The sequence below is a fragment of the Nicotiana tomentosiformis genome, chromosome 12, assembly GCF_000390325.3.
Source record: "Nicotiana tomentosiformis chromosome 12, ASM39032v3, whole genome shotgun sequence".
In the NCBI taxonomy this organism is placed as follows: Eukaryota; Viridiplantae; Streptophyta; class Magnoliopsida; order Solanales; family Solanaceae; genus Nicotiana; species Nicotiana tomentosiformis.
The window spans coordinates 109,413,336-109,440,742 of NC_090823.1; positions in this window are offsets into that span (position 1 = coordinate 109,413,336).

The window sequence follows — 27,407 nt, forward strand, 5'->3', positions numbered from 1 at the left end:
CATTCTTCCGCAGATGCGGAAACACCAGAGCCTACAGCCTTCAACAATGCAATACAAAATAAAATTGATCTGAACCTCGTCCAAAACTCACCTGAGGCCCCCGGGACCTCAACCAAATACACTAACAAGTCCTAAAACATACCACAGACCTACTCGAGGCCTCAAATCACATCAAACAACATCAAAACGACGAATCACACCTCAAATTAAAATCTATGAACTTTGAACTTTTTAATTCTATATCTTGTGCCGAAACATATCAAATCAATGCGGAATGACTTCAAATTTTGCACACAAGTCACATTTTACATTACAGACCTATTCAAATTTTTCAGAATCAGATTCCGACCTCGATAACAAAAAGTCAACCCTCCGATCAAACTTCCCAAAATTCAACTTTTGCCATTTCAAGCCTTATTCCACGGACCTCCAAATAATTTTTCGGAAATGCTCCTAAGTCCAAAATCACCATACGGAGCTACTGGAATCATCAGAATTCAAATCTGAGGTCATTTACACATAAGTCGACATCCAGTCGACTTTTCCAACTTAAAATTTCCATTATGAGACTAAGTGTCTCAATTCATTCCGAAATCTCTCCAGACCCAAACTAACTAATCTGATAGGTCATAATACAGTTATAAATCAGTAATAGAGCAGTAAATGGGGGAACGGAGTTGTAATACTCAAAATGACCGGTCGGGTCATTACAGATAGCAAGACCACTACTTATGAAAATAAAATTGCCCACTACTGTTTGGAGCCATGCTATCTTGCATGCATCATCACTTATCCGTATCAGACTGACACATTATAATAAAAATTTTCCGTCACAATTAGTTTTTTTTCATGAACCAAATATTGCCCATCTACGAATTTTTGGATGTGTTGTATATGTGCCAGTAGCACCACCACATCGTAGTAAGATGGGCCCGCAGAGAAGGTTAGGAATATATGTTGGGTTTGAATCACCCTCTATTATTCTCTATCTTGAACCATAGATGAGAGATTTATTTATTGCTCGATTTGCAGATTGTCGGTTTGATAAAACAAATTTCCCACAATTAGGGGGAGAGAAAAATAAAATCAAAAGAGAAATTGTGTGAAATTTTTATCATTATCTCATTTTGATCCACGTACCCCTATATGTAATCAGGAGGTCCAAAAGACCATCCATTTATAAAATATAGCTAATCAAATGCAAGACGCATTTACTGATTTGAAAAGGATAACTAAGTCACATATCCCTGCAGAGAGTGTGCCTATCCGAATTAATGTCCCAGCAGGACCATCTACTAGCATGAGAGCTAGTGAACCTAAAGCACTCCTAAAGCGTGGTAGGCCTTTGGGTTCTAAGGATCTAAATCCTCGAAAAAGAAAATCGTCAAATGATCAAAATGATACTATAAAAGGATCTCCTGAAGAGACCCAAGATCTGATTAGTTCTGAGATTCCTGAAGAAATCACTGAACCCGAGACTCAAGTGAGCGGGGAACTTTTAATAAGTTCTACTGGTGATGGGATTAATTTAAATCGATCTGAAATAGTGGTGGATAATATTTTTGCTTATAATGTTGCACTTAACATTATGCAAGATAGTGAGGATTTTGAACCCCAGTCTGTCTAAGAATGTCGACAAAGATCTGATTGGCCAAAATGGCAAGGGGCAATTCAATTAGAATTGAACGCATTTGCTAAAAGAGAGGTCTTTGGATCAGTAGTCCAAACACCTGCTGGTATAAAACCAGTTGGTCATAAATGGGGTTTTGTGCGAAAAAGGAATGACCAAAATGAAGTTGAAAGATACAAGGCTCACCTTGTCGCACAAGTATTCTCATAACGACCTGGAGTCGATTATGAAGAAACTTATTCACCCGTTATGGATGCCATAACATTTCGATATCTCATCAATTTAGTCTTACGTGAAAGGCTTGAAATACATATGATGGATGTGGTTACAACTTATCTGTATGGGTCACTTGATAATGAGATTTACATGAAAATTCATGAAGGATTTAAAATGCCTGAAGCATATTCGAAATCTCGGGAAATATATTCAATCAGATTACAAAGATCTTTGTACGGTATAATCACCTTAGTGAATATTTGTTGAAAGAAGGTTACATAAATGATGTTATTTGTCCATGTATTTTTATAAAAAAAATGGCTTCAGAATTTGTTATACTTGTTGTTTATGTTGATGATATAAATCTTGTTGAAACTCCAAAAGAGCTCCAAAATGCAATTGAATATCTTAAAAAAGAATTTGAGATGAAAGATCTTGGAAAGACAAAACTTTGTCTTGGACTGCAAATTGAACATTTAGCAGACGAGATCTTTATACATCAATCTGCCTATACAGAAAGGGTCTTAAAATGCGTTTACATGGACAAAGTGCACCCATTCAGTACACCAATGGTTGTTCGATCACTTGAAGTGAATAAGGACCCGTTCCGACCTCCAGAAGAGGATGAGGAACTTCTTGGTCACAAAGTACCCTATCTCAGTGCAATTGGTGCACTAATGTATCTTGCTAATATTACAAGGCCTGACATAGTATTTTCTATTAATTTACTAGCAAGATATAGCTCTTTTCCTACACGGAGACATTGGAACGGGATTAAGCATATATTGTGATATTTAAAGGGAACTCTTGATATGGGTTTGTTTTATGCTAACAAAGGTAGTGCAGATCTTGTTGGTTATACAGATGCATGTTATTTATCCGATCCCCATAAAGTTAGATCTCAAACCGGGTACGTGTTTACATGTGGAGGTACTGTCATATCATGGCGCTCCACAAAGCAATTAATTGTTGCTACTTCTTCAAATCATACTGAGATAATAGCTATTCATGAAGCAAGTAGGGAATGCATATGGTTGAGATCAATAATTTATTTTATTCGAGAAAAATGTGGTTTGGAATGTGAGAAAAGACCCACAATTTTAAATTAAGACAATGCTGCATGTATAGCCCAATTGAAGGGAGGATTTATAAAAGGAGATAGAACGTAGCACATTTCACCAGAATTATTCTACACACATGATCTTCAGAAAAATGGTGACATCGATGTGCAACAAATCCGTTCAAGTGACATTCCAACAGATTTGTTCACTAAATCTTTGACAACTTCAACTTTAGAGAATTATACAAGATTGAAATGTGGAGACTCAAATATTTGAAATAAGGTTTTCATCAGGGGGAGTGAAATACGCTTTGTACTCTTTTTTCCTAACTAAGCTTTTTCCCATGGGATTTTTCTTATAAGGTTTTTAATGAGGCAGCTAGAAATGCGTATTACTAAATATGTGTACTCTTTTTTCTTCACTGAGATTTTTTCCACTGGATTTTTCCTAGTAAGGTTTTAACGAGGCACATTATCTTTTAATGAACATCCAAAGGGGAGTGTTATGAAAATATTATATTGTGGATATCCATTTATTACTCCGCTATAGATAATCTTCCTAAAGAAGATTATCCATTTAGTACTCTGTTGAAGTTTATCTACAAGCAGCCGATGCAGGCAAGTTGCAAGCAACTCAATGAAATAATTTGTAGCAACTTCTTATTAAACAGGCAGTTTACAAGCAGCTCATGTAGACAACTTACAAGCAGCTAAAGAAAAACCTTGAAGCTATTTCCTGAAAAGCCTCGCTGCTTCTTCATTTATTCTATAAATAAAGGAGTTTTCAGTTCATTATGTACATAAGTTTGAAGTTTGAATAATATATCAATTTCTCTCTATACTTGTCTTTACTTTACAATATTTATTTTATAACAACACTGTAATGACCCGGCCGGTCGTTTCGAGAGTGTTAGTCCCGTTTCCCATATTTCTTGCTTCTTTTGTGTTCTTCAGCTATATTATAATATGCCGGGTTAGTTGGTTCGGATCCGGAATGGTTTCGGAGCTAAATTGAGACACTTAGTCTTTTTATTAGAAGCTTAAGTTGGAAAAGTCAATCAGATATTGACTTATGTGTAAACGATCTCATATTTGAATTTTTATGGTTCTGTTAGCTCCGTTAGGTGATTTTGGACTTAGGAGCACATCCGGAATGTGATTTAGAGGCCCGTAGTATAATTTGGCTTGAATTGTTGAAAGTTAGAATTTTGGCAATTTTGGTCGGTAGTGAAATTTTGATATCGGGGTCGGAATAGAATTTTGAAAGTTGGAGTAGGTTCGTGGTGTCATTTTTGATGTGTGTGTAAAATTTGAGGTCATTCAGATGTGGTTTGATATGTTTCGGCACCATATGCGAAATTTGGCAGTTTAAAAGTTCTTAGGCTTTAATCCGAGTGTAATTTGATATTTTGATGTTATTTTGAGTGATTCGAGGATTTGAATAAGTTAGTATAGGGTTATATGACCTGTTGGTATATTTGGTTGAGGTCCCGAGGGCCTCGGGGTGATTCTGGGTGGTTAACGGATCGTTTGAAGTTGGCAAAATGCAGTTGAAGCTGCTGCTGCTGGTGTTTCTGCACCTGCGGAATGGGAACCACAGGTGCGAGGCCGCAGGAGTGAAGGAAGAGCCGCAGGTGCGGCTAAGGAAGGCCTGGGCTCAGACCGCGGGTGCGATAGAAATCCCGCATTTGCGGTGGTCGCAAAAGCAAATTAAGAGGCGCAGATGCGCAGTTGGATCGCAAGTCCGGCTTGGGCCCCGCATCTGCGATGGCTCCAGATGTGGTCAAGTGATCGTAGGAGCGGAGTCAGTCTTTTAATGAATTTCCTCAGAAGCGGAGCTCTTTTGGCAGATGCGGTTCCGCAGGTGCGGAACTAGGACTGCGTGTGCGGTTATGCTGGGCAGAATACACCAGCTCGAGGTTTTGTCTTTAATTTTCCAATTTTGGACTTGAGGAATTCGGGAGAGAGGCGATTTTTCAAAGGTTTTCAAGGAGCAACGTTGGGGTAAGTGATTCTAAGCCATAATGGTATACATTTCGTGAATCCATGGCTTTATTCATCATCTAATTAGGGATTTGAACTAGAAATTTGTGGGATTTAAGTCTTGAGAGTTGGAGAGTGGATTTTGGGGATTTGAGTGACCAAATGAAGTCGGAATTTGATAAATTTGGTATGGCTAGACTCTTGAGTGAATGGGCTTTTGGGTTTTGTGACGTTTGTCAGATTTCGAAACGTGGGCCCGGGGGCCCAGATTTGAGTCGATTTCGGATTTTGGCTCTAATTTAGTAGTTTTCTTGTGGAATTGATCTCTTTAGCCTTTATTGATTGTGTTGTATTACTTGTGGCTAGATTGGGGACGTTTGGAGGCCGATTTGAGAAGTAAAGGCATCGCGAAGTAGGATGCTTTTCTGCTCGAATTGAGGTAAGTAACAGTCTTAAATCTGGTTTTGAGGGTATGAAACCCCGAGAATTGGTATGATGTGAGTGTTTGGAGGTAACGCACATGCTAGGTGACGGGCGTGTGAGCGTGCATCGCGAGGGATTGTGACTTGGTCCGTCCCGTAAGACTGTAAAGTCGAATAGCTATTGTTATTACTTGTTTTTCGTTGTCTTTAAGCAATTGACTGCCTTTCATGTTAGAAACCATGCTTAGGCCCTATGATATCGTTGTTGGGACCCGTAATGGTTGTATTCTTATTAAATTGACTGCTAATTACTGTCTTGTACTCAGTCACAGTCTTACTTGTGTGTTACATCTCTATTCCCTCTCAGTACTTGTTGATACTTGTTGTATTCTCTATTTGGGCTGATTATTATGATATTCTGTGAGCCCGAGGGGCTGGAGAGGTTAGTGAATGAGATAGGGCCTGAGTACCGAGCTGTGAGCTATGTGAGGTTATATGGATCGGGTTGCACGCCACAACGAGCCTTATGGCTATTTATGGATTGTGGATTGGGTTGTATGTCGCGACGAGCCTTATGGATACTTATATGATTGGATCGGTCTGAATGCCACAGCGATATAGCGCTTGGGCTGAAAGGAGCCCCTCTGGAGTCTGCACACCCCCAGTGAGCGCAGGTACCTATTGAGAGTGTGTATTGAGGGCTGAGAGCCGAGAGTATGAGCTGTTGAAATGAGTTGAGTGACTGCTGCCTTGAGAGGCTGTACCTGCTTTTATTTATTGTTGCACTTAGTTGTTATCTGTTGTTGTGGTGAAATTTCTGGAAGATTCATATCTGTTTTACTTGAGCTCGAACTGATTTGACTTACACCACCGAAATTGAAAGCATGTTCACTCTTTACTGAAATTTTTTGAAATGAGCTGTATTTTTATAGCTCGTCACTGCTTCTCAGTTCCTTATTTAATTCTGTTACTTGCCGAGTTTGTTGTATTCATGCTACACCCTGCACTTCATATGCAGATCCAGGTGTGTACGGTTCTGACAGTCACTGAGTTCGTGTGCGAGATAACTATTGGAGACTTGCGAGGTAGCTGCCGGCGTCCGCAGTCCTTGTTTCTCCTCTCTTATTATGTTTTCTCTCTTATTTTGGCATTTGGCACAGATTGTAGTAGACTCTATTTTCTAGATTGGTTGTTAGATTCTCGTGACTTAGTGACACCCCGACGTCGGGCTATTTTTCCGCACTTATGTTTTAATTGGGTTTTCCCCCCGTTTTATAAAAAAACTTCGGTTATTTTAAATGTCTTAATTTATTTCTTTTAAATTTTGAAAGTGTTTTGGAAAGGTTGGCTTGCCTAGTACCACGATAGGCGCCATCACGACACGCTAGGTTTTGGGTCATGACAAGTTGGTATCAGAGCCTAGGTTACATAGGTCTCACGAGTCATGAGCAGGTTTTGTAGAGTCTTGCGGATCGGTACAGAGACGTCTGTACTTATCTTTGAGAGGCTGCAGAACCCTTAGGAAATTTCACATTCTTAAATTCTTGTCGTGCGAATCTGTTGATTCTAATAACTAAACATCTTATGTTTCATTCGCTCATAGATGGTGAAGACTCGTACTACCGGGCAAGATGGACAGCCACCAGTACCCCCAGCCAAGGTCGTGAGAGGCCGAGGTTACGGTAAAGGCCGCGGTAGGGGCAGAGATGCAGCCCGCACAACAGCTGGGGCAGTACCTGCAAATCCACCAGTTGCCCCAGATCAGGACCAGATTCCAGTTGTTGATGCAACAACTCAGGCACCACCTATGCCTCTTGTGATTCCAAGCCTTCGGAGGCCTTAGTTCAGATTCTGACTGCGTGTACCAGTCTTGCTCAGGCGGTCTCTGTTCCGGCCACAGTAGCCACTTCTCAGGCCGGTGGAGGTGCTCAAACTCCCGCTGCCCGCACACCAGAGCAGGTGGTACAGGGATTCCAGACACCGGGGGCACCACCAGCCCAGCCGATTGCAGCTGCTCAGGACTATATGGTTCATGTTATGCCTGAGGATGAGCAGCGTAGATTGGAGAGGATTGGGAGACTCCAACCTCCATCTTTCAGTGGTACCGAGGGAGAGGATGCACAGGGTTTCTTGGACATGTGGCAGAGGATACTTCGTACAACAAGTATTTTAGAGGCCAGTGGGGTATCGTTCACAACTTTTCAGTTTTCTGGGGCTGCCTTCAGTTGGTGGGAGGCTTACAAGAGGCGTAGGCCAGTCGGCGTAACACCCCTTACATGGCAGCAGTTCTCCGGTCTATTCCTGGAGAAGTTCGTACCACAGTCCCGCAGAGAGGAGCTGCGTAGGCAATTTGAGCAGCTTCGTTAGGGTGATATGTCTGTGACGTAGTATGAGATACGATTCTCGAAGTTGGCCTGTCATGCTATCTGGTTGGTTCCCACAGACAGGGAGAGGATCAAGAGGTTTATAGATGGCCTCACTTTTCATCTGCGATTGCTTATGACCAGAGAGAGAGAGAGAGTGTCTGGTGCTACTTTTGATGAGGTTGTCGACATTGCGCGTCATATTGAGATGGTTCGCAGTCAGGAGAGGGTTGAGAGGGAGGCCAAGAGGCCTCGTGGACAGGGTGGATTTAGCGGTGTTCCTTCTGGGGGCAGTTCCACCACGGTAGGGGTCGTCCTTTCAGACATGCTCAGATGGCTTGCCCAGTCCACCGTGGTGCATCATTTGGCCATGGTTCACACAGCGATCAGTAGGGCTATTCATCTCTCAGTGCCCTCCCAGCTCAGAGTTCGTCCCGTGCTCCATGGGGTCAGAGCTCGTCTATGCCAGGTCCTTCTACTAGTCATCCCGGTGCTCGAGGCTCCCTTCAGTCCCCAGCACCAGCATTGGGAAGTTGCTATAAGTGTGGAGAGTTTGGCCACATCAGGAGACATTATCCCCGCCTTATGAGAGGTCCGGATCAATAGAGGTGCTAGTCTACGACATCAGCACCAGTCTCTTCACCACCCGCTCAGCTAGCTAGGGGAGGAGCTGAGTCAGTTAGGGGTCGCCTGAGAGGCAGAGGCCGATCGGGGGGTAGCTAGGCCCGTTTCTATGCTCTTCCTTCTAGTCCAGATGTCATTGCTTCAGACACTGTGATTACATGTATTGTCTCAGTTTGCCATAGAGATGCCTCTGTATTATTTGACCTTGGTTCCACTTATTCATATGTTTCCTCATATTTCGCTCATTTTTTGGATATGCCCCGTGAGTCTTTAGTTTCATCTATTCATGTATCTACTCCTGTGGGTGATACTATTATTGTGGATCGTGTATATCGGTCATGTGTGATGACTATTGGGAGTCTGGAGACTAGAGAGGATCTCTTGTTGCTTAGTAAGGTTGATTTTGACGTGATATTGGGTATGGATTGGTTGTCTCCATGTCATGTTGTTTTAGATTGTCACGCTAAGACCGTGACGTTAGCGATGCCGGGGTTGCCGAGAGTTGAGTGGAGCGATTCTATAGACTATGTTTCCAGTATAGTGATTTCATACTTGAAGGCTCAGCGGATGGTTGAGAAGGGTTGTCTATCTTATTTGGCTTTTGTGAGGGATGTTAGTGCAGAGGTCCCTGCTATTGATTCTGTTCCTGTGGTGTGTGATTTCCCGGATGTGTTTCCTGCAGACTTGTCGGGCATGCCGCCTGACAGGGACATTGGCTTCGGTATTGATTTGGTGCCGGGCACTCAACCCATTTCTATTCCACCGTATCGTATGGCACCGGCGGAGTTGAAGGAGTTGAAGGGACAACTTCAGGAACTCCTTGATAAGGGGTTTATTCGGCCTAGCGTGTTACCTTGGGGTGCACCGGTTCTATTTGTAAAGAAGAAGGATGGTACTATGAGAATGTGCATTGATTACAGATAGTTGAACAAGGTCACAGTCAAGAATAAGTATCCTTTGCCGCACATTGATGATTTGTTTGACCAGCTGCAGGGAGCGATGGTGTTCTCCAAGATTGATTTGAGGTCAGGGTATCACCAACTAAAGATTCAGGATTCGGATATTCTTAAGACAGCTTTCAGGATACGATATGGCCATTATAAGTTCCTTGTGATGTCTTTTGGGCTGACTAACACCCCAACAACGTTCATGCATTTGATGAACAGTGTGTTTCAGCCTTATTTGGACTCGTTCGTTATTGTATTCATTGATGATATCCTTGTGTACTCGCGTAGCCAGGAGGAGCATGCCTAGCATCTGAGGATTGTGTTACAAAGATTGAGGGAGGAGAAGCTTTATGCAAAGTTCTCCAAGTGTGAGTTTTGGCTCAATTTAGTGGCGTTTTTGGGACACGTGGTGTCCAGTGAGGGTATTCAGGTGGATCTAAAGAAGATATAGGCGGTGTAGAGTTGGCTCAGATCGTCCTCAACCACGGAGATTAGGAGCTTTCTTGGTTTGGCGGGCTATTACCATCGTTTTGTGAAGGGTTTTCATCTATTGCATCGCCCTTGACCAGATTGACCCAAAAGGGTGTTCCATTCAGTTGTCGGATGAGTGCGAGGAGAGCTTTCAGAAGCTCAAGACTTCCTTGACCATGGCTCCAGTTCTAGTTCTGCTATCAGCTTCTGGTTCCTACACAGTGTATTGTGATGCCTCGCGGATCGGTATTGGGTGTGTTCTGATACAAGAGGGTAGAGTGATTGCTTATGCTTCGCGCCAGTTGAAGACCCATGAGAAGAACTATTGTGTCCATGATCTTACGTTAGCAGATATTGTTCACGCCTTGAATATTTAGTGGCACTACTTGTACGGGGTCCATTGTGAGATTTACATTGATCATCAGAGTTTGCAGCACCTGTTCAAATAGAAGGATATTAACTTGCATCAGCGGAGGTGGTTGGAGATTCTCCAGGACTATGATATCACCATTATGTACCATCCCGGGAAGGCCAATGTAGTGGCCGATGCCTTGAGTTGCTAGTCGGTGAGTTTGGTGAGTTTAGCGTATCTTCCGGTAGCAGAGAGACCCTTAGCATTGGATGTTCGGGCCTTAGCTAGCCATCTTGTCAGATTGGACATTTCGGAGCCGAGTCGGGTATTGGCTTGTGTGGTCTCTAGGTCTTATCTTTATGATTGTATCAGGGAGCGTTAGTATGATGACCCCTATCTGCTCGTCCTCCAGGACAGGGTTCGGCAAGGTGATGCTAGAGATGTGACTATTGGTGATGATGGCGTGTTGAGAATGCAAGACCGGATATGTGTGCCCAATGTGGATGGGCTTCGGGAGTTGATTCTTTAGGAGGCCCACAGTTCGCGGTATTCCATTCATCCGGGTGCCCGGAAAATGTACCAAAATTTGAGACAGCACTATTGGTGGAGGAGGATGAAGAAAGATATAGTTGGGATTGCGGCTCGGTGTCTCAACTGTCAGCAGGTTAAGTATGAGCATCAGAGACCGGGAGGCTTGCTTCAGAGGTTAGAGATCCCAGAGTGAAAGTGGGAGCGAATCACCATAGATTTCGTAGTTGGGCTCCTACGGACTTCGAGGAAGTTCGATGCTATTTGGGTGATTGTGGATCGGCTGACCAAGTCCGCGCACTTCATTCCAGTTGGTACCACTTACTCTTCAGAGTGGTTGGCTGAGATTTACATCCGAGAGATTGTTCGGCTTCATGGTGTCCCAGTTTTTATCATTTCAGATAGAGGCACACAGTTTACATCGTAGTTTTGGAGGGCCATGCAACGATAGTTGGGTACTCAGGTTGAGTTGAGCACATCCTTTCACCCTCAGACGGACGAACAGTCCGAGCGCACTATCCAGATATTGGAGGACATGTTACGTGCTTGTGTCATTGATTTTGGGGGTTCATGGGACTAGTTTCTTCCGGTAGTGGAGTTTGTATATAACAACAGTTATCAGTCGAGCATTCAGATGGCTTCGTACGAGGCTTTATATGGGAGGCGGTGTAGATCTCCGGTGGGATAGTTTGAGCTGGGTGAGGCTAGGCTCTTGGGTACAGACTTGGTCCAGGATGCATTAGACAAGGTGAAATTGATTCAGGAGTGGCTTCGCACAACGCAGTCTAGGCAGAAGAGCTATGCTGACAGGAAGGTCCGTGATGTGTCTTTCATGGCCGTGGAGAAAGTTCTGCTGAAAGTATCACCCATGAAGGGTGTTGTGAGGTTTGGGAAGAGGGGCAAGTTGAGCCCCCGGTTCATTGGGCCTTTTGAGGTACTTTAGAGGATAGGGGAAGTGGCTTACAAGTTTGCCTTGCCACCTAGCTTGTCGAGTATGCATCCAGCATTTCATGTTTCTATGCTTCGGAAGTATATCAACGATCCGTCCCATGTTTTGGATTTTAGCACGGTTCAGTTAGATGGTGATATGACTTATAATGTAGAGCCAGTGGCCATTTTGGAGTGGCAGGTTCGGAAGTTGAGGTCAAAGGATATAGCTTCAGTAAAGGTGCAGTGGATAGGTCAGCCGGTCGAGGAGGCAACTTGGGAGACCGAGCATGTTATGCGCAGCCGTTATCCTCTTATTTTCACCACTTCAATTATGTCTCTATGCTCGTTCGAGGACGAACGTTTGTTTAAGAGGGGGAGGATATAACGATCCGGTCGTCCATTTCGAGAGTGTTAGCCCCGTTTACCCCATTTCCTGCTTCTTTTGTGTTCTTCAGCTATATTATAATATGCCGGGTTAGTTAGTTCGGGTCCAGAATGGTTTCAGAGCTAAATTGAGACGCTTAGTCTCTTTATTAGAAGCTTAAGTTGGAAAAGTCAACCGGATATTGACTTATGTGTAAACGATCTCGGATTTGAATTTTGATGGTTCCGTTAGCTCCGTTAGGTGATTTTGGACTTAGGAGCGCATCCAGAATGTGATTTGGAGGTCCGTAGTAGAATTTGGCTTGAATTGGCGAAAGTTAGAATTTTGGCAATTTTGATCGGTAGTGGAATTTTGATATCGGGGTCGGAATGGAATTCCGGAAGTTCGAGTAGGTTCGTGGTATCATTTTTGATGTGTGTGTAAAATTTGAGGTCATTCATACGTGGTTTGATAGGTTTCGGCACAATATGCGGAATTCGAAAGTTTAGAAGTTCTTAGGCTTGAATTCGAGTGTAATTTGGTATTTTGATGTTGTTTTGAGTGATTCGAGGATTCGACTAAGTTCGTATAGGGTTATATGACCTATTGGTATGTTTGATTGAGGTCCCGAGGGCCTCAGGGTGATTCCAAGTGGTTAACGAATCGTTTGAAGTTGGAAAAATGCAGTTCAAGCTGTTGTTGCTGGTGTTTCCGCACCTGCGGAATGGGAACCGCAGGTGCGAGGCCGCAGGAGCGAAGGAAGAGCCACAAGTGTGGATAAGGAAGGCCTGGGCTCAGACCGCGGGTGCGATGGAAATCCTACATCTGCGGTGGTCGTAGAAGCAGATTAAGAGGCACATATGCGCAGTTGGATCGCAAGTGCAGCTTGGGCCCCGCATCTGCGATGGCCGCAGATGCGGTCAGGTGATCGCAGGAGCAGAGTCAGTCTTTTAATGAATTTTCGCAGAAGCGGAGCTCTTTTCGCAGATGCGGTTCTGCAGGTGCGGAACTAGGACTGCATGTACGGTTTTGCTGGGCAGAAAACGCGAGCTCGAGGTTTTGTCTTTCATTTTCCAATTTTGGTCTTGAGGAATTCGGGAGAGAGGTGATTTTTCAAAGGTTTTCAAGAAGAAACGTTGGGGTAAGTGATTCTACGCCATAATGGTATAAATTTCGTGAATCCATGGCTTTATTCATCATCTAATTAGGGATTTGAACTAGAAATTTGGGGGATTTAAGACTTAAGAGTCGGAGAGTTGATTTTGGGGATTTGAGTGACCAAATGAGGTTGGATTTTGATAAATTTGGTATGGTTAGACTCGTGAGTGAATGGTCTTTCTGGTTTTGTAACTTTTGTCAGATTTCGAGACGTGGGCCCGGGGGCCCGGGTTTGAGTCGATTTCGGATTTTGGCTTTAATTTAGTAGTTTTCTTGTGGAATTGACATCTTTAGCCTTTATTGATTATGTTGTATTACTTGTGACTAGATTCAGGACGTTTGGAGGCCGATTTGAGAGGCAAAGGCATCGCGGAGTAGGATATTTTTCTGCTTGGATTGAGGTAAGTAACAGTCTTAAATCTGGTTTTGAGGGTATGAAACCCCGAGAATTGGTATGATATGAGTGTTTGGAGGTGACGCACATGTTAGGTGACGGGCGTGTGAGCGTGCACCGTGAGGGATTATGACTTGGTCCGTCCCGTGAGACTGTAAAGTCGAATAGCCATTGTTATTACTTGTTTGTCCTTGTCTTTGAGCAATTGATTGCCTTTCATGTTAGAAACTATGTTTAGGTCATATGATATCGTTGTTGGGACCCGCAGCGGTCGTATACTTGTTGAATTGACTGCTAATTGTTTCCTTGTACTCATTCCCAGTCTTACTTGTGTGTTACATCTTTGTTCCCTCTCAGTTCTTGTTGATACTTGTTGTATTCTCTATTTGGGCTGATTATTATGATATTCTATGAGCCCGAAGGGCTGGAGAGGTTAGTGACTGAGATAGGGCCTGAGTGCCGAGCTGTGAGCTATGTGAGGTTATATGGATCGGGTTGCACGCCGCAACGAGCCTTATGGCTACTTATATGATTGGGTCGGGCTGCACGCCGCAACGATATAGCGCTTGGGCTGAAAGGAGCCCCTCCGGAGTCTGCACACCCCCAGTGAGCGCATGTACCTATTGAGAATGTATATTGAGGGCTGAGAGCTGAGAGTATGAGCTGTTGAGATGAGTTGAGTGACTGTTGCCTTGAGAGTTTGTACTTGCTTTTATTTAATGTTGCACTTAGTTATTTATTTGTTGTTGTGATGAAATTTCTAGAAGGTTCATATCTGTTTTACTTGAGCTCGAACTGATTTGACTTACACCACATGAATTGAAAGCATGTTCACTCTTTACTGAAAACCTTTGAAATGAACTGTATTTTTATAGCTCGTCACTGCTTCTCAGTTCCTTATTTAATTATGTTACTTGCTGAGTTGGTTGTACTCATGCTACACCATGCACTTCATATGTAGATCCAAGTGTATACGGTTCTGGCGGTCACTGAGTTTGTGCGCGAGCTGACTATCGGAGACTTACGAGGTAGCTGTCGGCGTCCGCAGTCCTTGTTTCTCCTTTCTTATTATCTTTTCTCTCTTATTTTGGCATCTGGGAGAGTGTAGTAGACTCTATTTTCTAGATTGGTTGTTAAATGCTCGTGACTTAGTGACACCCCGATGTCGGGCTATTTTTCCGTACTTATATTTTAATTGGGTTTTATCCCCGTTTTATGAAAGGTCGGGTTGCCTAGTACCACGATAGGCACCATCACGACGGGTTAGATTTTGGGTCGTGACAAGCAATGAATTTTTGAAGATTAGTTTCAAATATTATTTTAAAAGTGCCCATTTTTTCAAGTAAATAACATTTTTACTCATAAAACTTTAATATATTTTCAAGTAAAATATATATCCAAATATAATTTATTTTTAAAAGAAATTTCAACTTAACTTTAAAAATTATTATTGTTAAGTCTCACATTTTTAAGTCCAAACCCCCGGCTAAAAAAAAGTGAGTTTGAAAATCTTTAATTGCAAGTTATTATACTTTATTTTCCTCGTAAAATATCTCAATCCATTTTTTGGGTTTCGTTTGAAGAGACGGTTTTGACTTGGTACGGACGATAATAAAGAAAGATTTTTTTTTTTAAATTAGAGTGTTAATCTTTGTTTTTTATATTTTTTTGTGTGACTTTAAAAGCACACCATTAAGAATAAACTAGAAAATTCAAAAGTAAATTATTTTAAAATATAAAAAAAGTAATTCGTTTTCAGAATAGTCTAATAAAGTTTATCCTATATACAGACAAGTTAAAAAATTTCACATTATTAGGTTACTCAAAAAGTGTGATTTGTAATCTCATAAATAAGATAATTTACATATTATAATAGACAAATGTGACTCTAATGATGTATATTTAAGTTAAACTCATAAGGAAATAACATCACCTAAAATGAAACACAAGAAATGTATAACAATTGTCATTTTTTCAAGTAAATAATATTTTTACTCATAAAACTGAAAGATATTTTCAAATGAAATATATATTCAAATACAATTTATTTTTTAAAAAATTTGTCAACTTAACTTTAAAAATTATTATTTTTAAGTCTCACATTTTTAAGTTCAAACCCCCTGCTAAAAAAACTGAGTTAAAAAATCTTTACTTACAAGTTACTATACTTTTTTTTTTCGTAAAATATCTCAAACCATCTTTTGGGTTCCATTTGAAGAGCCGAGTTTGACTTGGCACGGGTTGTATGGGTCAAAATCTGTCTCTGGAATATTTAATCCAAGATAATATTAAGGAAAGAATTTCCGAGTCGTTATTTGTCGAGATAACCCAAGAAGCAGCAAAGTCTGTGGCCGAAGAGTCAACAAGAGTCGTAGTCAACAAGGGCCGTTATCAACAAGAGTCGTAGTCGAGGTGCCAACAAGGGACGAGGTCGAGGTCTGTTAACAAAGCTGTAACGGCTAGTTTTCGAGATAGGACATTAAAGAGAATATTCTAATGGATATTCCCTCCACTTGTACTATTAGGATTTCTTAGGAACATGTCCCATATAATATATAAATAGAAAAAGAGACAATGATAGGGGCATGTGATATTCATTTGTAAAGAACACACTTTGACAAAAAGATTCGTCCCTCTCTCTTGCTAAGATACAAATACCACATTTTCACTAAGATTCTTGTTCATACTTTCCCATCAGATTCGAGAATAACTCGAATATTCAAGGATTTGTCTATCATTCATAATTGTCAAGAGGAACATCCACCCATTCCATCATTTATTGGGTGAATTATTTCTCCTATTTACTTAAATACCGTTTATTGCTATTCATTATCATTGAATGCTATATTATTACTCTTGGTTTCTCGAACATCTATTACATATTATTACCATCGTCCGACCAGACCCATACAATATTTACTGCTTTTTAACAATCATATCAATGGATATTATTGTTAGATAAGATTAATCCTTGTTCACATAAATTTAATTATTTGAACCAAGAACTATATTTTCTGATCAAACAATTTGACCTCCTCTCTTTGTGTACACAAAACCCTACATGACAAGTAACCGAGAAGAAAGGACGATGATAACAAGTGACCTCCCAACCAACCTCATGAATGTCATCAACGAAAGCTGTGAAATAACAGATGAGGGCACGACGCTCAGTACATCCCTTAGACGAGATGGGTCAGCGCCCCCACAGTGCAGCATAACAAAACCCTGCGGTAAAGGAGCCTTCACGTCTGCAGAGGAAGGGACACCCATAACTGTGAAAAAACTCCTCGAGGCATGGCTAATTGGCATGTTAACAAGGCATAAAATATTTCATAACATCTACATAGCTCGGAATCACTCCTACAAGGCATAAAACACACAATAAGTGCAAAACTCTAGCAATTAAATCTCAAAAAGAATAAAGTGCAGTAAATTAAAGTGCAATAAATGACTAAAATACGAGATTATAGCTTACCATCAGGCGCTCCTAAGCTGCTGCCAAAAAGGGACGCCGGCTGACTATACGATATTATAGCCTATAGTGACGATGCAGCCCCGCATACCTTACCAAAGACCTTCAAAATGCCACCCTATATAAAGATATTATTGTTAGCTAATATAAATCCTTGCTCAGGATATACGACGACATGACCGATCGTGAAGATCACGTGACTCATTATGTCATAGCCGTGAAAGGCAACGACCTCACCAAAGAACAAGTGCCCTCCATTTTGCTGTAAAAGTTTGGCGAAACCCTCACGGGAGGAGCATTGGCGTGATATTCATAGCTACTAGCTCGCTCCATAGAAACCTTCGAAGAAATAGCCGATAAATTTGTAACCGCCTATGCCGGAACCAAGAAGTCCAAGGCGAGAGTTAACAACATATTTGCCGTCAGGCAGTCCTTGGAAGAGGGGCTAAGGAACTTACTCGCCCGGTTCAATCGAGTAAAGATGACTCTACCAAATGTATCCAAAGGTATGGAGGTCACAACCTTTCAGAATGGGCTGAGTAGATATGGTTCGAGAGCAACCAAAAAATTGTTGAGTCAGCTGATGAAGTATCCCCCAACCACTTGGGACGAAATCCACAATGCCTATTGTGCCGAGGTCCGTGCAGATGAGGACGACCTCAACGGACCAACTCATTGACTAACCTCAATTTAAGCAACCGTATATCAGGACGGCCGATGTGCCTCTTCCCTCCCCCCTCCCTCTCCCCCGCCACGAAGAAGGCCCATCCAGGCCAAGGGCAGGAACTCATTGTAATGAAAGAGGTACGCCTCCCTTATTATCTACTCACAATTTTTGTGTGTCACCTACAGAGGTAGTCTACGCCCTAGAGAAGCTCGAACCAAAAGTAAAATAGTCGCCGAAGATGAGATCAGACCCGAACACCAAGAAGTCTGATGCCCTCTATGAGTTCCACCAGGAACGAGGGCACAAAATCAAAGATTGCATCGCCCTCAGGCAAGAAGTTGTGAACATGTTGCGACAAAGGAACCTCAAAGAGATGCTAAGCGACAGGGGAAGAACCAATTTCGCTAAAGGACGCGAACACCAAGGACCGCCAAAGCCTCCCTCACCAGCTTGTACCATCAATAATTCAACATGATTATCGACGGCGGCGATGATGCCTCTATCAATAGTGTGAAGTTCACCACTACCAACTAACTCAAGCGATCCATCACCCGCGAATGGTATGACGAACTTGAAGAAAGTATCATCTTCGACAAGTCGAACGCTGACGATTTGACTTTTCCACATAATGATGCCCTCGTTATTACTTTATGAATTTTAGATACCGATGTTAAACACATTATGGTAGATGACGGAAGCGGCGTGTGCATTATCCATCCCCGAGTACTTACCCAAATAAGACTTAAAGATAAGATAGTGTCGCGCTGTATCACGCTAACTGGTTTTAACACTGCAGTTGAACGAACATTCAAGGAAATTACACTCCCCATTTTGGCCAGCGGCGTAACTCTGGAGACAACGTTCCACATCATGGACCAAGCCACTGCGTACAGCGCCATAGTGGGACGACCATGGATATATCCCATGAAAGCTGTCCCCTCCAGCTTATACCAAGTGATTAAATTCCCAACTCTATGGGGAATTTTCAACATACGCGGAGAATATCTCACATCATCGGAATGCTACCACATTTCCTTAGACAGTATGGCCACCCAACAGAGAAAAGAAAAAGGAAAGAGGCATAGCAATCAACATGGTTGAGGTCGGAGCAAGATGAAATAGATGACGTCATCAAGGACCCTAATATAGTCGAAGCTGCTGGGTCGACCATAGAAGACCTCGACCCTGTTCAGTTGGATCTCAACGACCACAGCAAGAAGGCCTATATCAGCTGTAATCTTCGGGAACCAGGTAAATTCAGTCAATTCTTAACATCTAACACAAATTTATTTGCTTTTAGCCATGTAGATATGCCGCCATACACAAATTAAATGTCAACCCACTCCAACCCCAATGAGACAGGTCAGACGTATATTCAACTCCATAATTAATGATGCAGTTCGCGAGGAGGTGGAAAAACTGTTAGAAAATGGTTCCATCAGGGAAGCGAAGTACCCCAAATGGGTCGCTAACGTAGTGATGGTCAAAAGAAGAGTGGGAAATGGCGTATGTGTGTGGATTTCACAGATTTGAACAATGTATGCCCAAAGGATTTGTTCTCGTTGCCACATATCGACCAACTCATTGACGCAATGGCATGGCATGAGCTACTAAGTTTCTTGGACGCTTACTCAGGCTATAATCAGATCCTTATGGAAGAAGAAGATCAGGAAACAACCACGTTCATCACCCACCAAGAGGCGTATTGCTATAGGGTCATGCCTTTTGGACTAAAGAACGTAGGAGCTACTTATCAAAGGTTGGTGACAAAGTTTTTCAAAGACCAGCTCGGCAAAACAATGGAGGTATATATAGACGACATGCTTGTCAAGTCCAAAAGGGTAGAAGATCACATCGATCATTTGAAAGAAACTTTCGACATACTTAGATGGTATGGAATGAAGTTGAACCCGGAGAAATGCGCATTCGGTGTAGCCTCGGGAAAGTTCTTGGGTTTTCTGGTATCACAGCGATGGATCGAGGTCAACCCAGAACAAATCAAAGCCATTAATTGGATACCGAAACTCTTGACTACCAAGTGCTCTCCGACTTCGTAGCCGACATTAGCGCAAAAATAATGCCTGAAGTCGAAAGGGAAGCCATCCAAACCTCCCTCCAAACACAAGACCTCTGGGTCCTATATACCGATGGCGCTTACAACATATCGGGGAGCGGACTGGGACTCGTACTCGAAGTCCCAACATGCGAAATGATTTGCTAGTCCATAAGATGCCCGGATATGACTAACAATGAGGCTGAGTATACGGCTGTAATTGCAGGTCTAAGACTAGCACTCAAATATGGAGCAAAACGGTTGAAACTGCGCTGCGATTCCCAGCTCATAGTCAATCAAGTCACACAGACTTTCCAAATCAAGGAACAAAGATTGCAAAAATACCAGACCAAAATCTACAAGCTACTACCTGAGTTCGAAGAATGTCAGCTCGACCAAATCCCATGAGCACAAAATGTCGAGACAGCTGGCCTCGCCAAACTAGTCGCTACCACCAAAAACATCACAATCGGAGACAAAAACATGGTCCATCTTGTCAACTCATCATTAGAACAAGTCGAGGTAAGAACCATGAACTTAACTTGGGACTGGCACAATTGTATTGTCGCACACCTGTAGGACGACACACTCCATAGAGACAAAAAAGAGGCCAAGAAACTAAGAATGCAAGCGGCTAGGTACAATATCCTCTGCAGCGATTTGTACAAGAGGACCCATGGCATCCCCTCTGGCAAAATGCTTGGGCCTGAACCAAACTCAGCGCATCTTTGAAGAAGTTCACAAATTCCATTGCGGGGCTCACTCCAGCAACCAGGCACTGGTCAGATGCCTCATACGGGTAAGATATTACTGACCCACCATGAAAAATGATGTTGCGGACTTCGTAAAGAGATGCTAGCAGTGCCAAAAGTACACCCCAATGATTCTCCAAGAAGGTGAGCACCTCCACTCAGTCACATCCCCTTGGCCGTTCATCAAATGTGGAATGGACATCGTGGGCCCTCTACTAGCAGGGCTAGGTAATGTACGATTCCTTTTGGTGTTAACTGACTATTTCTCTAAGTGGGTGGAAGCAGGAGAATTCACCCAAATACGGGAACATGAAGTAATCACCTTTATATGGAGAAACATCATCTGCCGATTCAGCCTTCCCAAAGAAATCAGTCGTGACAACGGACCCCAGTTCACAGAAAAGAAAACCTCCGCATTCTTCGAGAAATGGCATATCAAGAGGATACTCTTGACCCCGTATCACCTCGTTGGTAACAGACAAGCAGAGTTCTCCAACAAGTCAATACTAAACATCAAGAAGAAGAAGCTCGAAGACTCCAAGGGACTGTGGCCGGAAATACTACCAGAAGTATTATGGGCCTACCGAACAACTCCAAAAAAATCACAGGAGAGACGCCCTACTTTTTGGTCTACAGGACTGAGGAAGTAATACCAGTCGAGGTCAGAGAACCCAGCCTAAGATACTCCTATGAGAGCGACACGAGTAATGATGGGAGCAGAAGACAGGAACTCGACGAAGTCGACGAACGAAGAGATATGACCTACATAAGAATGGTCGCCCAAAAACAAAAAGTAGAACGCTATTACAATTAGAAAGAAAAGATCAAGCCGCTCAAAGTCGGGGACTAAGTACTGAAAGCTAAAACTCAAGCAAGCAAAAATCCTAGGGAAGGCAAGTTGGGAACAAATTGGGATGGTCTATATAAAATCACAACCAAAGCAAACAAGGGTTCGTTCCAATTAGAGACAATGGAAGGAAAGCTGCTATCAAACAATTGAAATATCAGCCACCTCAAATACTTCAACTTCTGAGAGAAAAACGTCTTTCAAGCAGTACATTTTTTCCCTCACTTGAGTTTTGTCCCATTTGGGTTTTCTCAAGGAGGTTTTTAACAAGGTGGCGAATGGAACGTTTCGAATTAAATTAAGCGAAGGTAGGGTTATGGTTACTAATTCATTGCTCAACCTCTCAATATTATCCAGATCGACCAATGAATGGACTAGATAGACCGGGACTAGGACTAGAATGCCAACCAACAATCAAAAAATCTGTAAATTACTCCAAGTATGTAACCAAAACAACACTGTCAAGGCAATATACTTTACGCTTATCAACACATCTTTCTTGCATTTAGGTTATGTTCGACCCCGCTCGAACAAACACCTACCGTCCCTCAGCCATAATTTAATGAAAGGTTATGTTTGACCTCGCTCGAACAAACACCTACGGACCCTCGACCATAATTTAATAAAAGGTTATGTTCGACCCCCCTTGAACAAACACATACCGGCCCTCAGCCACAATTTAATGAAAGGTTATATTCGAACCCGCTCGAACAAACACCTATCGGCCCTCGGCCACAATTTAATGAAAGGTTATGTTTGACCTCGCTCAAACAAACACCTACTGGCCCTCAGCCGCAATTAAATAAAAAGGTTATGTTCGACCCTGCTCGAACAAACACCTATCGGCCCTTGGTCGCAATTTAATGAAAGGTTATGTTCTACCCCGCTCGAACAAACACCTACTAGACCTCGACCGTAATCTAACAAAATATTATGTTCGATCTCGCTGGAACAAACTCCCATCGGCCCTCGGCCACACTCCAACAAAGAAACAAAAATATACACAAGTATAGAAAATAAAGCACAGGAAGAGAAGAATATGCAAGGAAACACTCTAACATTTCATATACTTAAAAAATTATTTACAATAGGCTCGTGAAGAAGCCAACAGAAACATATACAAAAAAATCTAAAGAGAACTAATGGACACTACCATCACGGCCTTCAACATCCCCGCCGACTTGGTCCTCAATACATTACCTCCTTGGCCATCACCACCTTCGCCCGCAGGATATGCATCATCATACCAGGCATTCTCCTCGAGTTGGTACACACCCTCATCCCCCTCGTCATCACCGTCCTCATACATAGCGCGATCATACCCACAAGCGACTCAAGCTTCACGAGCTTTAACATGAACATTTTCGAAGGCGACTTTAGAGACAAATCCCACCTTATGAAGATCTAGAAACACATCTAACTAGGCCTCGATATGAATCCACTCCTCGTACAATTCCCGAGGAACGTTAGGAAAATCTAAAGTACGGGAAGAAGATGGTTGTGCCAACAGTTGAGCCTTCTAGACCTCCAAATTAACGACTCGATCATAGAGATAAGAAGTCTCTTTCTCCAACTCTCCAATCCTCTCATCGAGGCACTCCTCTTTAAGCTTTGTTATTGCTAAGTCATTCTCTCGCTCGGAACGGAGAGTCCGAATCACCACCTCAAAAGAGTCTGCCTTCCTCAAAGCCTCAAATCGAGCGGACTCTACCTTCTCTAAATCCTCTGCCTTCTCGATGACCACGCCACTTAGAGCCTCCACCCTGAATAGACACTCCTCAGGTTGGGCAAGCAGCGAAACCACCTGAGCTTGGAGATCGCTACACTAGGCTTCGGCCCCCTTGCTGAGCTCAAGCTCTTCCTCTTTGCTCCTTAACGTCTCCCCCATGTCACTGCACTTCCCCACCATCCGCACAAGCTCCTCGTCTCGGTCCTTCAAATCCTCCCTCAGAGCAGACTGCCGCCCTCACAAAGCTGACGCCGAAGCTCTCGGTACTTCTCAAGAACTCTAAAGCACTTATCCTTTAAATTCACGTAAATGTCTTTGCGCTTCTGCTCCCTACTAGCACTCTCAATTTTTAAGATGATCGTCTACAAACAAACAAAATAAGTTAGAGACCGTGAAGAAACAAAATCAAAGGAAAAATAACTAACAATTAATGTACTCACTCGAAGGGCGAGGCCAACAATATTATTCGACAGGTTGCTGTCGTTCATATCCTTGAGGGTCATACCCTCCACTTTAGAACTGAGAGGGACAAGGGAAGGGATAATTTTCTCGGTATTCACAAGAAGATTACAGTCCATCAGGATCGTAATAGTCCTCGAACCCCCTTCCAACCTCACTTCGAGTTGAGTAATCCCCTCGCCAATCATCCTTAGCTCATTCACATCCATGTTGGAATCAGATCCAACATCCTCTTCACCAACAACCTTGCTTATATCATCAATCAAAGGAGGTACATCTGCCACAACACCTGAAGATGAAGCCTCTTCACATCTTGGAAGCACAGAGTCGTCACCCGCCATCCTTCGACTGTAGCCCCCTCAGGTCAAACATCCGCATCCTCCAAAATAAATGGTTTCGGGACTAGCCTCTGGGATCTCCCTTATATGCACTTTGGCTGTCTTCCGAAGGAAGAAATCGCAGTCTCCCACATCGGTAGCCACCGACCTCTCCCCCTTAATGTCTACGAACCTCCTCTTATGAGGTTTCAAATCCCCATCACCAGGCAAAGGCTCCTCGTCCTCATCAATAAGACGGTATAATGGAGAGGCCGAGGTTTCTACAGTCGAAGCCTCTACGACCGAAGAAGGGACAACCACTGAAGGGCCTGGGGCACGAACAAAAGCAGTCGCTGTCGAATAAGGGACCGGGGCACAAAAGTAGCCGCAGTCGAAGAAGGGACAAGAGTCGAGGATGCAGTAACTTTCCTCTTTTGAAACGAGGGCATGGGAGCTCTCGACCTCCTCGAAGATCCCCTAGCCGAAGCTAAGAAAAACAAGGGAAAGGAAAATATCAACAGAGGCAAGCAAAATGAAAAGGACACGAGGTCTTGGCTGTGTGAGAAAAGGACACGAGGTCAAAGTCCACGACCAAACAAAAAAAATCAAATCAAGTACCTACATGTAAGGAAATTAGATACTTACGAGTATAATTTCAAGTCTCAGGGAAACCGTCAACGTTGGCCACCACGTCCTCGGTTCTGACAAAGAAAAAGTTGAACCAGAATTGGCGGTTAGCTTTGTTATCCATCTTCACCACCAGGCACTTGCCTCCTCGATGGCAAAGGTTCAACATCGTCCCTCTATAAAGGATGGGAGCGAACATATGTATTAAATACCGAAGAGTCAGTTCGACCTAGGCCAACTCGGCGAATTTGATAAGCATCATTATAAGCTTATAGACATACGACGCAAGCTGAGTTGGGAAAATATTGTAATAAGGACAAAATTCATCCGCCAATGGAAGAAGAGGAAGAGTGTAGTCGACTTGGAAGGGATAGGCATAGAAGGCGCAATACCCAGTATGGTGGACCTGCACAGTATTCCCATCCGGCCGGAATCAATTCGACGTAGTCGGGTAGGTCAAACTTAGCCCAAAGTTCTCCGAATTCTTTCTCCATTATCATAGACCTAAAGGCTCCAGTGTCAACATCAAGTAATTTAGAGAAGTCAGACCTAGTATCAGGGTTGCGAGGAACTATATTCTCCACCAACGGGAAACTTCCATCATCGACGGCAACGGGAATATTTTCCTCGTGAGGGGGAAACACCATCGCCAAAGGAATCGCTTCACTCCCCTTACTAGACTCGGAAGGCATGTTAGACATATTTCAAAAGAAGTATTGAATGGAGAAGAACTGAGATCGAGTGCAAGTTACTGGAACAGAAAGAAGAGGTTTAGGGCAAGGGAATAATGCAAGGTATTGAAATAGAAAACTTGAAACTTCAAAATCATACCCTAACATCCCTATTTATAAGGATATTGGTTCCATAACCAAAGTTGGTTCATCATTACCTGGCACCAGAATCGAAGCGGCAAGTTCAATCAAAGATCACACATGAAACGAAGCAACACATCAGGAATATGCGTCATAATGACGCATAACGTCATGACGTCATCCTAATTCGTGAACAGCATAACTCCAACAAACCAACCGGGAAAATCAAAGCGTTTGAAATAAGCGGCCCGCGTAGGGCCACATTTCCAGTTTGCCATAACCACTATGACCCGCACATCTCGCTCGATTATTCCGACCATGACAAACAAAATTCGCTCATCAAACCCTACTAAAGCCGGCCTCAATAAGCGGAGGGACTAACTGTATGGGTTAAAATCTATCTTTGGAATATTTAAGCCAAGATAATACTAAAGAAAGAATTCCCAAGTCATCATTTGTCGAGATAGTCCAAGAAGCAGCAAAGTCTATGGCCGAAGAGTCAACAAGAGTCGTAGTCAACAAGGGTCGTTATCCATAAAAGTCATAGTCGAGGTTCCAACAAGGGACGAGGTCGAGTACCGTTAACAGAGTTGTAACAGTTAGTTTTCGAGATAGGACATTAAAGAGAATATTCTAGTGGATATTCTTTGCACTAGTACAATTATAATTTCTTAGGAACATATCCCGTATAAATAGAAAAGGAGACAATGATAAGGGTATGTGATATTTATTTGTAAAGAACACACTTTAACAAAAATATTCGTCTCTCTCTCTTGCTAAGATACAAATACCACATTTTCACTAAGATTCTTGTCCATAGTTTTCCATCAGATCTGAGAATAACTCGAATATTCAAGAATTTGTCTATCATTCATCATTGTCACGAGGAACATCCACCCATTCCATCCTTTATTGGGTGAATCATTCCTCCTATTTACTTAAATGCTATTTATTGCTATTCATTATCATTGAATGCTATATTATTTATCCTGATTTCTCGAACATCTATTACATATTATTACCATCGTCCGACCAGACCTATATGACATTTACTACTTTTTAACAATCATATCAAAGGATATTATTGTTAGCTAAGATTAATCCTTGTTCACATAGATTTAAATATTTGAACCAAGACCTATATTTTTTAGTCAAACACGGGCGATAATAAAGAAAGAAATTCTTTTGAAAATTAGAGTGTTAATTTTTTAAAAATATTTCTCTTGTGTGACTTTAAAAGCATACCATTAAGAATAAACTAGAAAATTCAAAAGTAAATTATTTTGAAATATAAAAAATAATTCATTTTCAGAATAGTCTAATAAATTTTACCCTATATACAGACAACTTAATTTTTTTCAAATTATTAGGTTACTAAAAAAGTGTGATTTGTGATCTCATAAATAAGATCATTAACCTTTTTTAACTATATAATAAGTGAAGGCTTAGGTACGATAAAGGGTATAATAGTAAATATGAATTATTTTATGGGCAGAAATAATATTCTCCATGTTAGTCATCTGCGACTGGTGCAAGAGCTTTTTATTACGGGACTTACCTTTATTTCCTTCATTTTCCACTTGGTCTTAGGCGATTTTGAGAATATTTTGTGGAGGGAGATGTAAGTGATCCCTATCAATTCTTTTGCTAAATACGCGAATCATTTCACATGAAAAAATGGTAAAATTAATGGGATTTTGAGAAGAACCTAGGGTTTTGGTAAAAATAAGATTTGACCACGAAATTAGTTATGGAATTAAGTAGAAACAATTATATATTTGCGTTTGTAAGGCTATAAGTGATATTTATCTTCAAAAAATTCCGGAATCCGGGTACGTGGGCCCGGGAAGAATTTTAAGAATCTTCCAATTTGGGTTGGGTAATTACTCTAATAGCTAAATTATGAACTTTTGAGTATATATTGATTAAATTATACAATATTTGACTAGTTTCGGATTGTTCGACATCGATTTGGGGCTTTTAGCACGGATTAGTGAACTAGGAGTGAGCTTGGAAACGAGGTAAGTCTCTTGCCTAATCTTGTAAGAGGGAACTCATCACGTTAGGTGTATCTTTGTTGTGTATTACTTGTGTTGGGAGCTACGTACGCACGAGGTGACGAGACTCCATGCGTAGCTATATTCCATGATATGTCCGGGTGGTCTTAGATCCACATCATGCTTTTAATTGTACTGTTGTGTTTGTCATGTGTATCAACTATCTTGAATAG